We start from the raw sequence: 13,005 nt of genomic DNA, 5'->3' as shown, positions 1-13,005 counted from the left end.
ATATATAAAGACAGTTTGAAAAAAATTGGAAAAAAGTATTTTTGGGGATTTCTACCTACAATACCTTTAATGACACGTCCAATTCGCGAATTAATATGACTCCTATGAACCGATTCACTTTAACGAATGGTTAAAACAACTGATCTGTCCAACACTAAACTCAAGAGACATAAATCAGAAAAACTTTACAATAAGGTTCCATTTATTAAAGTCTGGTTAACTACATTAGCTACATCATACACTGTTCGTTCGTTGGCCATAGGAGAACTGGCCCCCGACTGAGTCTGGTTTCTCCCAAGGTTTTTTTCTCCGTTCTATCACCTGCTGGAGTTTTGGTTCCTTGCCACTGTTGCCTTGGCTTTTGGCTTGCTTAGTTGGGGACATTTAATTATTCAACAATATTTTTGATCTGCGTTACTTCATGTGGACGATTACGCAACTTTATTCTAGAAACAAACTTCTTGTAATTATTTTCATGTTATCACTGTGAAGCTGCTTTGATACAATCTGTATTGTGAAAAGCGCTATATAAATAAAGATGACTTGACATTAAAACATTCTATTAATATTAGTTTCTATGTGGATTTACTCCATGACAAAACCACCCCAGTCATTCTAGAATGATTTATTCTTTCCAAATAGAGCTATTCAAGTCATCTGGTGAAATTGTTTTTATATCGCAATATATATCGCAGAAAAATAAACTATCGCAATGTCATTTTTTACCAATATTGTGCAGCCCTACTGTAAATTCTGTGGGCCTTCAATTGCAGGACTGTCCAAATTTCTAACTGCGTCAAAACAATTCAAACACAAATCATTGAAGCTTCACAATGACAGTATGAAGCACGCAAAGTGGATTATATTTATTTTATTTTTCCTTAAGAGTTCAGAAGTCTGCCCATCTGTGCCAACCATAGCATGTTGAAATCCAAAAGAAAATCATTCTTTATTGTGTAGGCCTACTGTATTTTCTATTGCAGTAAATCTATCCCAACCAATTTTAAAGAAAACAAGAAGGCATTTGGTTTAACGGTGCACGTCGCCTCATGTGGACAGACATGTTGAGATCACGTGACAAGACAAATACTAGCACCACTTCAACCTGAGAAGATCCGTTAAAAGATGGCAAGTAAAATAAAAAGCACATCTGTATGCAATAGTTTCATTATTGGTCATTATTATCCAGAGCGGCTTACTATAAATAATTTGTGCGACCAAATCATGTTTTGCGCTAGTAACTGAAAAAGTTAGTAGCGCAAGTGCCACCAGTGGAAAATGTTAGTGTAGTTCCCTGAAGGGTGACCTAAATTACTGATGGGGACGAGACCGCCTATGCAGAGTCCAAATCAAGACCGAGTCTTTGAAGGGTCGAGTCCGAGTCGAGACCGAGTCCGTTGGTTTTCAAATACAGTCGAGTCCGAGTCAAGACCGAGTCTTTGAGGAAGCAAGTCCGAGTCGAGATTTTGTCTTGACGTCAGTTTTGATATTCATGATTTAATATCACCCCAGTTAATAATCAACAGTTAGGCCTACAGACTAAGCTAGATTGGGAATCGTTTAGAGGAGCAGTCTTAACGTCTTAATATGGACTATGCTTTTACTATCATTAAAAAAATCCCCACCACATGTATCATCTTCTGCCTATTTTTCTAAAATGCTTCAACAGTGCTGCTCTGTCATCAACATGTTAAGCCCACCCTGACTTTTTTAATCATAGTTAGGACATGCAGAGCAAATTAAAAATGTTCTAGTGGCATGTCTAAATTAGTAGGCTTAGCTACTTTATAACATTTTCCAATATTTCCCAATTTTAAATATTTTGACAATACACTCGAATTCAGTATCTTTTAAAACTTTATTCCCCCATAACTAGTGATGGGGACGAGACCGCTTATGCCGAGTCCGAGTCAAGACCGAGTCTTAGAAGGGTCGAGTCCGAGTCAAGACCAAGTCTTTGAAGGAACAAGTCCGAGATGAGTCCGAGAACGCAGAAATCCGTCTTGAGAACTACATCACTAGCCTTATATATGCATTTAAATCACAAATAACGATTTAAAAACGCATGCATTACAATTGCTGGAATTAAGTTTCTTAATTTGCACTAAATTACAAATAAATAATTTTAAAAAATGAATTAAATGAAAACAATAAATCTGTAAAATAAACAGGCTTATAGTTAGGATGCTTCTTGATCGAGTAAACCTACCATAGAATTTTTCACACATAAAGACACTGGAACCAACAGAGGGAATCTTTCTTTTCTTTTTTTCCAAATAAAGACAAGGTAACACTAATTTTACATACAGCACACAACGAAAATGACATAAATATGACAGTGGCCAACTGGATATAGCGCAGCATAGTTTGAAATCAAGGATTTAAAGTTTGTCAATCATGCATCTCAGTGACACCTGTACTCTCCTGTCCGCATTCAATAATTTGTTACATTTATAGTGCTTTTCTGGGTATACTCAAAGCGCTTTACATATGGGGGGGGGGGGGGGGGGGGGGTCTCTGATGCAAAAAAGTTAGTTACTAGCTGGTTGTCCTGCATACGCAATAAGCAAACTACAATTAGTCCAAAATGCAGCTGCTAGAGTTCTTACCAGGTTAAGAAAATACGACCAGAACACCAATTCTACACTGGTTACCTATTACGTTCCATATTGATTACAAGTATTGGACCTTCTATAACCCTACAATCCATCATGCTCTTTAAGGTCACAAAACTCTGGGCTTCTGGCAGTAATGTGATATCAAAGTCGACTAAAGTCTGGAATAGCCTTTCTAATAATGTTCGGGGCTCAGACTCACTCTCCCAGTTTAAATCTCGATTAAAGACGCATCTCTTTAGCCAAGCATTTAATGCATCTCATAAGCTTGTACTCCGGTTAGATCAGATCAAATGCACATGATTATCTTTGTTTAATATTATGAACAGCAGTTACACTAATTATTTTCAAATTGCCCATCCCAAGATAACTAGAGTATGTCAGTTCCGATTTGGATCCAGACTCTTACGAAGACTTCGGATGACCCAACAACACCTGTGAAGATATGTTTCTAACTCCTGCAAGGACTTCAGATAACACAAACTCTGAATCAACATGTACCAATGCTAGATTTCTATATATTGTAATCATTATGTTGACAATAGTAATTATTTTAAAATTTCTCTGCAACAAATTATACATTGTTAGCTGACTGTGTGATTTGTATAGTGCATTGCTGAAATACAGTACTTGTACACAGTCAGCTCTGATAACAGATCACTCTAAATTGTAATGTAGACGCATATATGAATGTGCATTGAATCTCCTCACCCACAACCAATGTGCAGCATCCACCTGGATGATGTGACGGCAGCCACATTGTGCCAGAACGCCCACCACACACCAGCTTATTGGTGGAGAGGAGACAGTGTGATGAAGCCAATCAATATAAGGGAATGATTAGGAGGCCATGTTGATGGACAGAAACCAATGGACAAATTTGGCCAGGATGCTGGGGTTAAACCCTTACTCTTTTTAAATGACATCCTGGGATTTTTTTATGTCAATACCTCGGTTTAACATCTCATCTGAAGGACAGTGCTTTTTGACAGAGTATAGTGTCCTCATCACTATAGTGGGGCGTTAGGACCCACACAGACCACAGAGTGAGCAACCCCCGCTGGCCTCACTAACACCTCAACTTGCACGGACCGACCGTTACGCACAGAGTACACTCTTTCATGCAGGCTACAAATGCACACTTCAGAAGATCTCACAGCTGGATTCGACAAAGCCTGAAAGGTTTGAGAAATTAATTGTTTATTAGATATTCAAAGACTTGTTTAAATTATATAAATGCGCATTTGCTGAATGCTGACGGTAGATGAGAAAAGGACTTTAATGTGACTTAAACATTCTGTTACTAATAATAGAAAGGCAAAGGCTGTAATACTTTTTTGTCTACAGTTCTATCTAAAGAAGCATTAGACGGTACTGTTAAATAGACACAGTAAACTAATGAAGACAGAGAATGGAAGAACGGTGTGCTCAGGTGCTAGCGTTCTCAGCGAGGTCAAAATAAAAGTCCCCCTTCCAACACATCGGCCAAAAAGAAAAAACGTATTGGCCGATGTGTATAATTACAAAATGTTGTATATTGGCCTTGACGATATAAAGGTTAACCACTTTATATTACTATAGATCTAATCATGTGCTATGTGGTAAAACTTACTCTGCTGCAGCTGATAAGGATGTGGGCTGTTTCTGAGTGACAGTAATACTTAGTCTGCTGTAGCACTTTGACAGCCAGCTTGTTTGACACAGCATACTACATGACAGAATCTACTACTTAAAATAGCAATTCACCATTTCAATCTTATCTGGAGAGAGCTGAGAGATGGGGACTGTGCTGTAGTAGTCGAGCTTAAAAAGTGAAGCAGGAAGAAAATGGATTGGAAAAAATTAAAGAAAGATCTGGAGAAAGAGTGAATTGGTGTTTGGATTTCAATCCCAGAATATATTGATCCAACATGCTTGGAAGCACAGAAGCACTTTTTGACAGAGTACTTTAGCATTGAATGAAAGTGCAAACTGAGGAGCAGTAAGCCCAAACGTGTGGTGCTGAAAGCTGTACTCAAGGCTCAACTCTGGAGCAGCATGATCACGGCACCGAAACCTTAAATTAACAGCACTGAAAGACCGTTCAGGCACGCTAAGCATCAATGGCCAAGCTCATTATCCTGACAGAGAAGAAAAGCGACACACATTTACACAGAGACGCCGGCTGATGATTGAGACAACACTCCTAGGTTGTCTCTATTAGGCCAGCAAAGTTCAATAAGGTACATGAAAATCAAGTACATTTAAAAAAAAAAAAAAAAAGACTAGTAGCCTAGGTTTCCATGAAAAGACTTGTTGGCTAATCTTGAGGAGGCCCATAAAATTGGCCTTATCAGGCAAATTACACAGTTCTTGTGTTCAAAAACAGACTATTTATCATCTTATTGTAACACTTATGGTGGGATGCAAAAAACAGTGGTAGATACAATTCAAAGATGATTTGAATGTGTTTGGCTGTAGCAGGAGCACGCCTTGCATGCGTTTAAAGAGCATGTTTTTTTTTTGTCTAAAACTTCTGGAAACTAAACCTCATTTCATAATCTGAAAGCCACAACAACAATGAAGTCATTTTTAACAGCAAATACTGATGAAACTTGTGAAATCGCCATGGATGAGGTTTTAAAGCTTGTGTGAAATCCAGATGCATGACAAATCGACTTTCCATAACTGCCTCTGTGCTTTTTAAGTTCACAAAGGTTCATTCTCTGCATCATCTGGTGATTGGAAGAATGAAAAGAGACAGTGGCCTAAACTTGATGTTGAAATCCATTGCAAAAACTTTATTCCAAGTTCAAATGGCTCCAGTTCATTTATCTTCGGCTCCAGTTCATTTATCTTCACCTCCCATAGTTCTGAGTGCTGATTGACAGAGGCTCTATTGTTTCAGTTACGTAACTCAACCTGTTATTGTCAAGATATCAGACACTATATAAAGCTGCCACATACCGATATGGTCCACCAGTGTTTTGGGTAGAGCTCTGCACAAGAACCAACAAGAACCGCTGTGTATAGAGCAAAGCACAACCAGACTCGATAATGAGAAATATACACAAAGCTGTTACGGGGGAATTTCATTGTTTAGAGATGGGTGAAATGCTTCATGTGCCACAGTCTTATCAGAGAGGCAAATTAAGAGGCCGGGTGAATGTATCCCACCATTGCCTCTAATGTTTTCTGAGGAATTTCAAGGTCTAGAATATCCCATCCTCTGCCTCCCTAGTATGCACATAAACACAGGTCAAGTGCACCTCTTTCCTTTATAATAGAGAAGAGTTGCACCATTCTTTCTGAACTGCTCAATTAGGAGAACAAGAAAACCAGTCAGTCTAAAACCTACTGTCTTTTCTTAAATCAAGAGTCACCCACCACCATCATTGGTTGGGAAATCCTGTAGAGAAAGGACAGGCATTATGAATATTGCCCTTCGCAATGTCAACCAGGTCAAATGGATCCAAAAAAAAGACAAGATAAAGATATCTTGAACTTTATGTCTATAGCAACTTTGGCTATTCTAAATGCAAACAAGTGCTGTAACGTATGCTGGGAAATGCCAGGATGCCTCATCCACCTCCTCTTTACATCGTAGTTGTATGAGGTAGCTGGACTAATCAATAGGATGGCGTGAAAAATGGTACATATGTGTAGAATTCGATGACTTCAATATCCACGTGGATGATAATGCCTCAGAAAGAAACATGCAAGTCTTTTAGTTCTAGTCACAGTAGTGCATCTCTCCGTTATGCAATGTCCAATGAGTAATAGACCAATTGGACTATTAGCTAGTAACTGATTAATGGCCAATATTATGTCTAAATAAATTAAAAATAAAACACTAAGACTAAAATAAACTGTTTTAAATGCTACAGGTGAATTTCAGAGAATAAAGATATAAGTAGTAAGACAAAATGGATATTTGCTAAATATTACATTAAAAAGTGTTATTAAATTATTTATGTTTTTAAGATTAACTAAGTCAGCGTTAGATTGCAAATGGCATCAAAGGAAATTAGGTGTGGGCGATATGACCAAAATCTTATTTCACAATAGAAGATATTTTATTTCACGATAACTATCACTATACAGCTATTTTTTGTAATTAAAAATAAGAACTAAGGGGCAGTTTAAACAACACCGTTTTCAGCTAAAAAACATCAAACTTTTTATGCGTTTTGGCCGTTCGTTTACACACAAAGTTTTGTAAAACGATCTCTGTGTAAACAACAAAAACGCGAATCTCTGAAGAAGATGACGTCATGCACATGCGTATTATTACCAAGCGTGCCGCACAAGCCCTGAAAAGTGAAGCCAAAGCACCTCGATCGCCCACTGGTGACTGGTCTCAGTATAGGTCATAAACCCCGCCTCCCCGTGTTATTCAACAGGATGTGAGACCAACTAAATTAAATTACACTTCACATATCTTTTTACTAACGATAGTTCCTGTCATTTACTGTAGTTTTTATCACGCTGATGTTATTTCATGTGTTTGTTTTTAAAATAAGTTTGTTTTTAGTTAGTTATTTCATGCTATAAAAACGGTGCTGTGACGTCATTGACAGGTTCCCTGAGCGAAGTAGTCACTGAAGCATCAACGGACTTCGGGATCTTCGGAGGACTGAGGAGATTGTATTTACTTTATTTTAACAAGCCTCTTGTTGTACTGCAATCAACAGACATCAAAATTGGAGCGGAACGGAGCAGACATAGCACTAGGCCATTTAAAAAAAGTGCAGTGACTGGGAGAGTGCATTGATTTCGCGGCTTTACTTCCTGCTCACTACTGCGCAGGTCTGGTCCCGAGATCGCAACTGCGCTGACTCAAGTCCCAAGATGTCAGCGCCATATCGGGACACTGGCGGCTTCACTTCTCACCAATGGAAGAGAGCGAAGGGGTGTCGTCCATCTTTTTTTACAGTCTATGATTATTACATGATCAATCTATAGTGTTTCATCGCCATCTAATGGCCTGGCGGCAGAATACATCGGATCTGTTTGAATGGGGATAGTTTAGAATAGAACAAACAATAGAACAAACAACAAAGCAAATATACGAATTAAAGTTTATTGTATTAAACTTAGGTGTATTAAATTTAATGTATAAACAATGTAAAAATCTGAATTATCAAATGTAAAAATAAGAGTCCACTGTATAAATTAAATGTAAATGTTATTCTTATTAAACATACAAAAGTTATTCCGTCAAGAGCACCGAGTGGTTTTCTCTTTGTCTTTGGTTCAACATCATGCATGTCCTGCTCTTTATTTTGCTATTCATGTGCGTTGCATCACTCTAAAGTGTTAATAACTAAGTACTGTGATACAAGGATATATTTAAATGTAGTAAAATCTCTAACGATAGACACTTTTTTATCATCGCCACACTATATATTTTCATACCGCCCAGCCATAAGGGTAATCTATCATAGGCTACATTCTTAGCCAAGATTGTATAATAAAACTGTACTGGTTGCTATTGACAGATAACATAAAAACTAAAACTAAATATTGGGCAAAAAAACGCAAAAAAAACCCCATAATTTTTGGTTTTGGCCAAAATAGTTTTAGAGAGCCAAATATGTTGACTGAAAAAAAAGTATTTAATTAGCACTTCTCTTATGATGCATTTTGACCATATCAGCAGCTATTTCATGTACAAAACTTGGATAAGGTACAACAGGTTAACATATCAGCAGTTTAGACGCACTTCACTGTGACCAAAAATTATGCTATAGAGTAGAACCATGTAAAATTTTTTAGGCTGAAATAGTTTATTTTCATTTCTTGACTAAATAAGTTAATATCCGCTTTAGTGTTTCGTAAAAAAAAAATCATTTCGATATATCACTAATTTCTGAGAGACTATGGCCACTCTCTGAAGTCCTTAAACTATATCCAAGTAAATACCAATACAACTTCTTATAGTTTAGTCTGACAGGCAGAAATGTTTTGAACCTTCCAAAACTGCAAAGTGTCTCTCACTCCACCTAAAACCTTGAAGGAATGTTGCCTGAAGACAAGACCCATTTTCTAACACATCAAGCTATGTTGGTTATTGGCCAAAATGGCATTTTTTAAATCTGTTATTGACCAATACTAAATATATATTGTTGTATACTGGATATGTAATTGTTTTTTATATTTATAATAGTAATCTTGCCTAATAAGGTGATTTGGGTTAAAGGTCAACATGAATTGATTAAAAAAAATAGAAGTTAAATAGAAGTTAAACAAAAAAGGTTAAGCTTTGGCTGTGAATGGGAAAAAGTTAGAGCAGTGCATTGTGTCATATTGGCTTGCGTGGAGGATCTTTAGGCTTTGGAAGTCAGCAGTGGTACGGTGGGGAGATCAAAAGAGCTACTGCCCTGTGACGGAATGGCGGTCCAACGGAGGAAGCTGGGTACGTGTGTGTTCCAAGACTCCAAAATCAGGTCAGAATCTTTCTAACATGGACCACCCGTGTGACCACACACAAACAAAAGAGCTAGCGAAAAAAATAAAAATCAGACTGGAGACAGACTGAAGCGCAATGCAAACCAACACGAGTTTCCACTAACATGCGAGCCAGTGGAGCTTGATGGGTTGGATGACAGTCCATGTGTAGTTTTAGTGCACTCTTGCTCAAAATAAACCGGCTTTGGATTGACCGAAACCACTTTTGTATAGACTTCAGCAACTCTGACCAAAACAAACACAATGGGTCTGGATCACTCACCAATAGATAAATTAAGAGCACATGTAACACTACTCTCCATTTCTAAACCTTTGCACTTTTGCATATTCTCTCTTTCCCCCTCAAGACTCTATGTGGCCAATGCTAATAATAGTGCATAAACTACTCTTACAACCTTTTTCTCTCTCCATCTATCGTTTTTTTTTTTTTTCTTAGCAAGCTAACTGCTGTTTCACAGGACTGCAGAGTACATTCTGATTTGTTTATTTTTAGGATGAAATTGAACACTTACATTTGGTGAATAATGACTAGAGAATAAAGAAAGATATAAAGAAGAAAAATGAGGAAACTGCAATCCTTTCATCCACAAAAATGTTAAATAAAGATGAAAACGTCTTGTTTTGATGCCGCAAACCACTGTTGGTGTAAATAACCTTAACATTAAAATACTGTATATCTCAAACACCCAACTATATAACTAATTTTATGACTATACTAACCTGTCACCTAGGCTTAAAGACAAAACTAGTGCCCAAAAATATGGGGATAAGTGAAGTCAGGTACAATCTGTGCCAACTGAACAAGAATATGCTGACAAGATTCTCCTTATTCTTATCTCACTAGGTATATGAATTTGTGAACTAAAATGACATTAAATTGAACTCTCTAGCCCCGGAGGCGGCAATTTGAAGTTGTTGTCTTGCTTCATTTCATTCTGCAGAATCTCTGCCAAATAAAACCCACACATTTCTAGTTGAGGTGTATGTGTGTGTGTGTGTGTGTGTGTGTATGAGAGAGTGTGTGTGAGAGAGAGAGAGAGAGAGAGAGAGAGAGAGAGAGAGAGAGAGAGAGAGAGAGAGAGAGAGAGAGAGAGAGAGAGAGAGAGAGAGAGAGAGAGAGAGAGAGAGAGAGAATGACAAAATCATGTGTGCCTGAACATGCCTTTTAAAATCCAACCCCTGCACTCGGCCAGTCTATTGTTAGAGAACCACCGAACAACTTCCCTTCCTTCTTTGACAAAAGAAAAAAGATACACATCCTTTGTGTTAGCGCGTGTGAAAGAGAAAGAGAGAGTTCTCGCACAAGAATATTACATAACTTTTCTAGACAATATCTTTGGACAACTGTTTGAATTTGAAATGAAAAACAGCTCATTTGCATTTTTGACACTCACACATCATGGAAAAAATTATTTATTTGCACAATCCCATAATGTAAGATAATGTTGTAGTTGATAGTCTAATAGCACACTGTAGCAAAAACCTTTACATACAGACTTCTTAAAGGGACTTTGACTGTAGAACAATGTCAAGCATGTTTCCACAAAAGAATAAAAACTAAAAAAGGTAATTGTGAGTTTTATCTCACAACTAGGAGAAAATAAATCAGAACTGCAAAATGTAAACTCGTAATTGGGAGATAAAAAGTCACAATTATCTTTTAAAATGTTTTATTCTGTGGCGGAAAACAAGCTTCAATAAGCCTGCAACTCCTCTCATATGAGATTATTAGAACTGCTATCTTAAAACCAAATCACATGTTAAACTTTTTTTTTTAATTCAAGGTGAAAAAAACAATTAGACCAAATGTGCAATTTCTGCATCATAATTTAGAATGGGAATCATAGGACTTCCCAGATTTCAACAAATCAAACACAAAATAAAAGTGATGCAATCATTCAAAGGGTGTGCGTGCAACATAGATTTTTTAAATGTGGCATACATGCAATCCAATAATTGTCCCTATACATTACATTCATCGTAAACTAGCACCGATTAGCCTACAATAAAAGGAATGTATAGACTACCTTTAACTACAAGTGGTTATAACAATTAGCCTAGTCAGTAACACTCTCGCACGTCCCCTCAATAAAAAAGTAACTTTTCTCGCTTCTTTACGAGACCGACGGAAGTAACAACTGTTCAGCAATTAATATTCAGGTTAATTCAAGAACCACGGAAACGATTCATAACTACTTTTGAATCAGTACAAAGCCCGGCTCATAAGGAGTCATTCGCTTTGGAATCTGACTACACCAATGGCTTACCTATGATGTTGATTAGCTTAAAAAAAGAAAAGGATCAAAAAGAAAAGAACTGGCTAGAGTCATTGGTTCGTGAATATGAGAGATGGCCAATTCGGTCCTGGAGGGCTATACTTTCATGCAGAGTTTAGCTCCAACTCTAATCAAATAGCCTACACCTTAACAAGCTAGTCAATGTCTTCAGGGTTGAAAAGTTAGCCTACTTACAGGTGAGTTTTAATCAGTGCTGGAGCTAAACTCGGCAGGACAGTGACCCTCCAGGACTGAAGTTACCCAGTCGTGCTTGAATGTTTCCGATTGACTAAAATAACCGGCTCGCAGGAGTCATTCATTTGGCGAGCTGGACTACATTGGTTGTTCTCTATGTTTTTATCTCACTACAAAGAAAGCCGTTCGCACGGACTGCTCTGGTGTTTCGCGATGTTTTCGTAGTAGCGATGCTAAATTACGCGTTAAAAACGGTCAATATCCGCATCGGCGGAAGACGTCCGATCACCGTTAACCAAACATAAAAATCACATCATGACAATCATTCGGTTCCAGTAATTTGTTTTAAAATATTTCCGGTTCTCAAATCCCAACCCTAAAAAAAAAGATAACTTCACAGTAAGACTTAGAAATGAATCTATAAATACGATCTAAAAATACATCGACTCTTGAAGTTGTTTGTAAACACGCCTGCGCAAAGTTTACCGGTTTATTGGCAGCAGACATACTCTATTCGAGACCGTTTCACTCACAAAAGCAAAACCTAACGTTATATCTGTGCAAGTTAACTTCAAGTCGATCCTATCGCAAATGTAAGCTACTCATTTGTTGACGGGTATGTTTTAAAGTAAATTCCATACAAAACACGTTATAAATTCATGTCCCTAAATTATATCCCCACATGATATGTCTAGATATAGCATGAACACGAAACCATATGTTCTCAACACATCCATCCAAACAGTCTGGTATAACGTTACTCACCTCCAAACTGGCAATCTTCACGGGAAAAGAACGGAGAAGTTGAATTAAAGGGAGGGTGTTTAACTGGATTTTTTTCTGTACACGTTGGAATGACAAACTGTGCACAGGGTTAAACGTTTTCCTTGTGATCCCGCATGTTGTACGAGGTTAGAGCCTCGTCCGCACAAGTTGTGCTCAGCTGACTGCTTCAAACACACGAGGGTGACGAACTCTTCTAGCCCCGCCCCTTCTTAGCACAAGACACACCTCCTAATGTTATAACCCGCCTACTTTAAGCCACCCATTGTTCTAATTGACAATTCTTATATTTTATGGAAAATTGTGGTGTTTATTAAAAATAATTTATGAGTGTAAATTATTATTTTTGTAAAATAGATTTACCTTATAATTTTGAATTAAAATAGTTTCCCTTCCCTCTTGCAATTACATCTCTTTTCTGATGACGTGTTTACCAGCACGAAGGGAGGACAACCTGTCTTTAAGATCCAATCACAATCAATTCCCACTCTAAATTAGTTTTTGTTTTGTTTTTGTAAAGAGGTTAATTAGGAAACTTTTGACACTGAGATGACTGGGGTGTCCCAGTTAACCTGAATTCACCATACGTCACAAGGGAAGAAAATATTGCAACTTCCATTACATGCTGACTTTAAGGTTCACACCAAGAGCGGTATACTGTAGGCTATATGATAAAGATAACTAAA

General features: G+C 37.5%; 1 protein-coding gene across 1 annotated transcript in view; it reads right to left on the bottom strand.

Annotated features, from left to right (window-relative positions):
* Positions 1-12,502, bottom strand: part of grb10a (growth factor receptor-bound protein 10a) — a 73,728-nt gene extending 61,226 nt beyond the window's left edge. The window contains exon 1 of the mRNA XM_077195344.1: positions 12,302-12,502. The gene's annotated coding sequence lies outside the window, so the exon portion shown is untranslated. The remainder of the gene's footprint in view (positions 1-12,301) is intronic.
* Between the last annotated feature and the right edge of the window lie 503 nt (positions 12,503-13,005).

Source organism: Siphateles boraxobius, unplaced genomic scaffold, assembly GCF_051911475.1.
Source record: "Siphateles boraxobius isolate OS27281-9 unplaced genomic scaffold, OSU_SipBor_1 33, whole genome shotgun sequence".
In the NCBI taxonomy this organism is placed as follows: domain Eukaryota; kingdom Metazoa; phylum Chordata; class Actinopteri; order Cypriniformes; family Leuciscidae; genus Siphateles; species Siphateles boraxobius.
The sequence above is the reverse complement of the archived record's forward strand: the minus strand, read 5'-3'. Positions and strand labels throughout refer to the sequence as shown.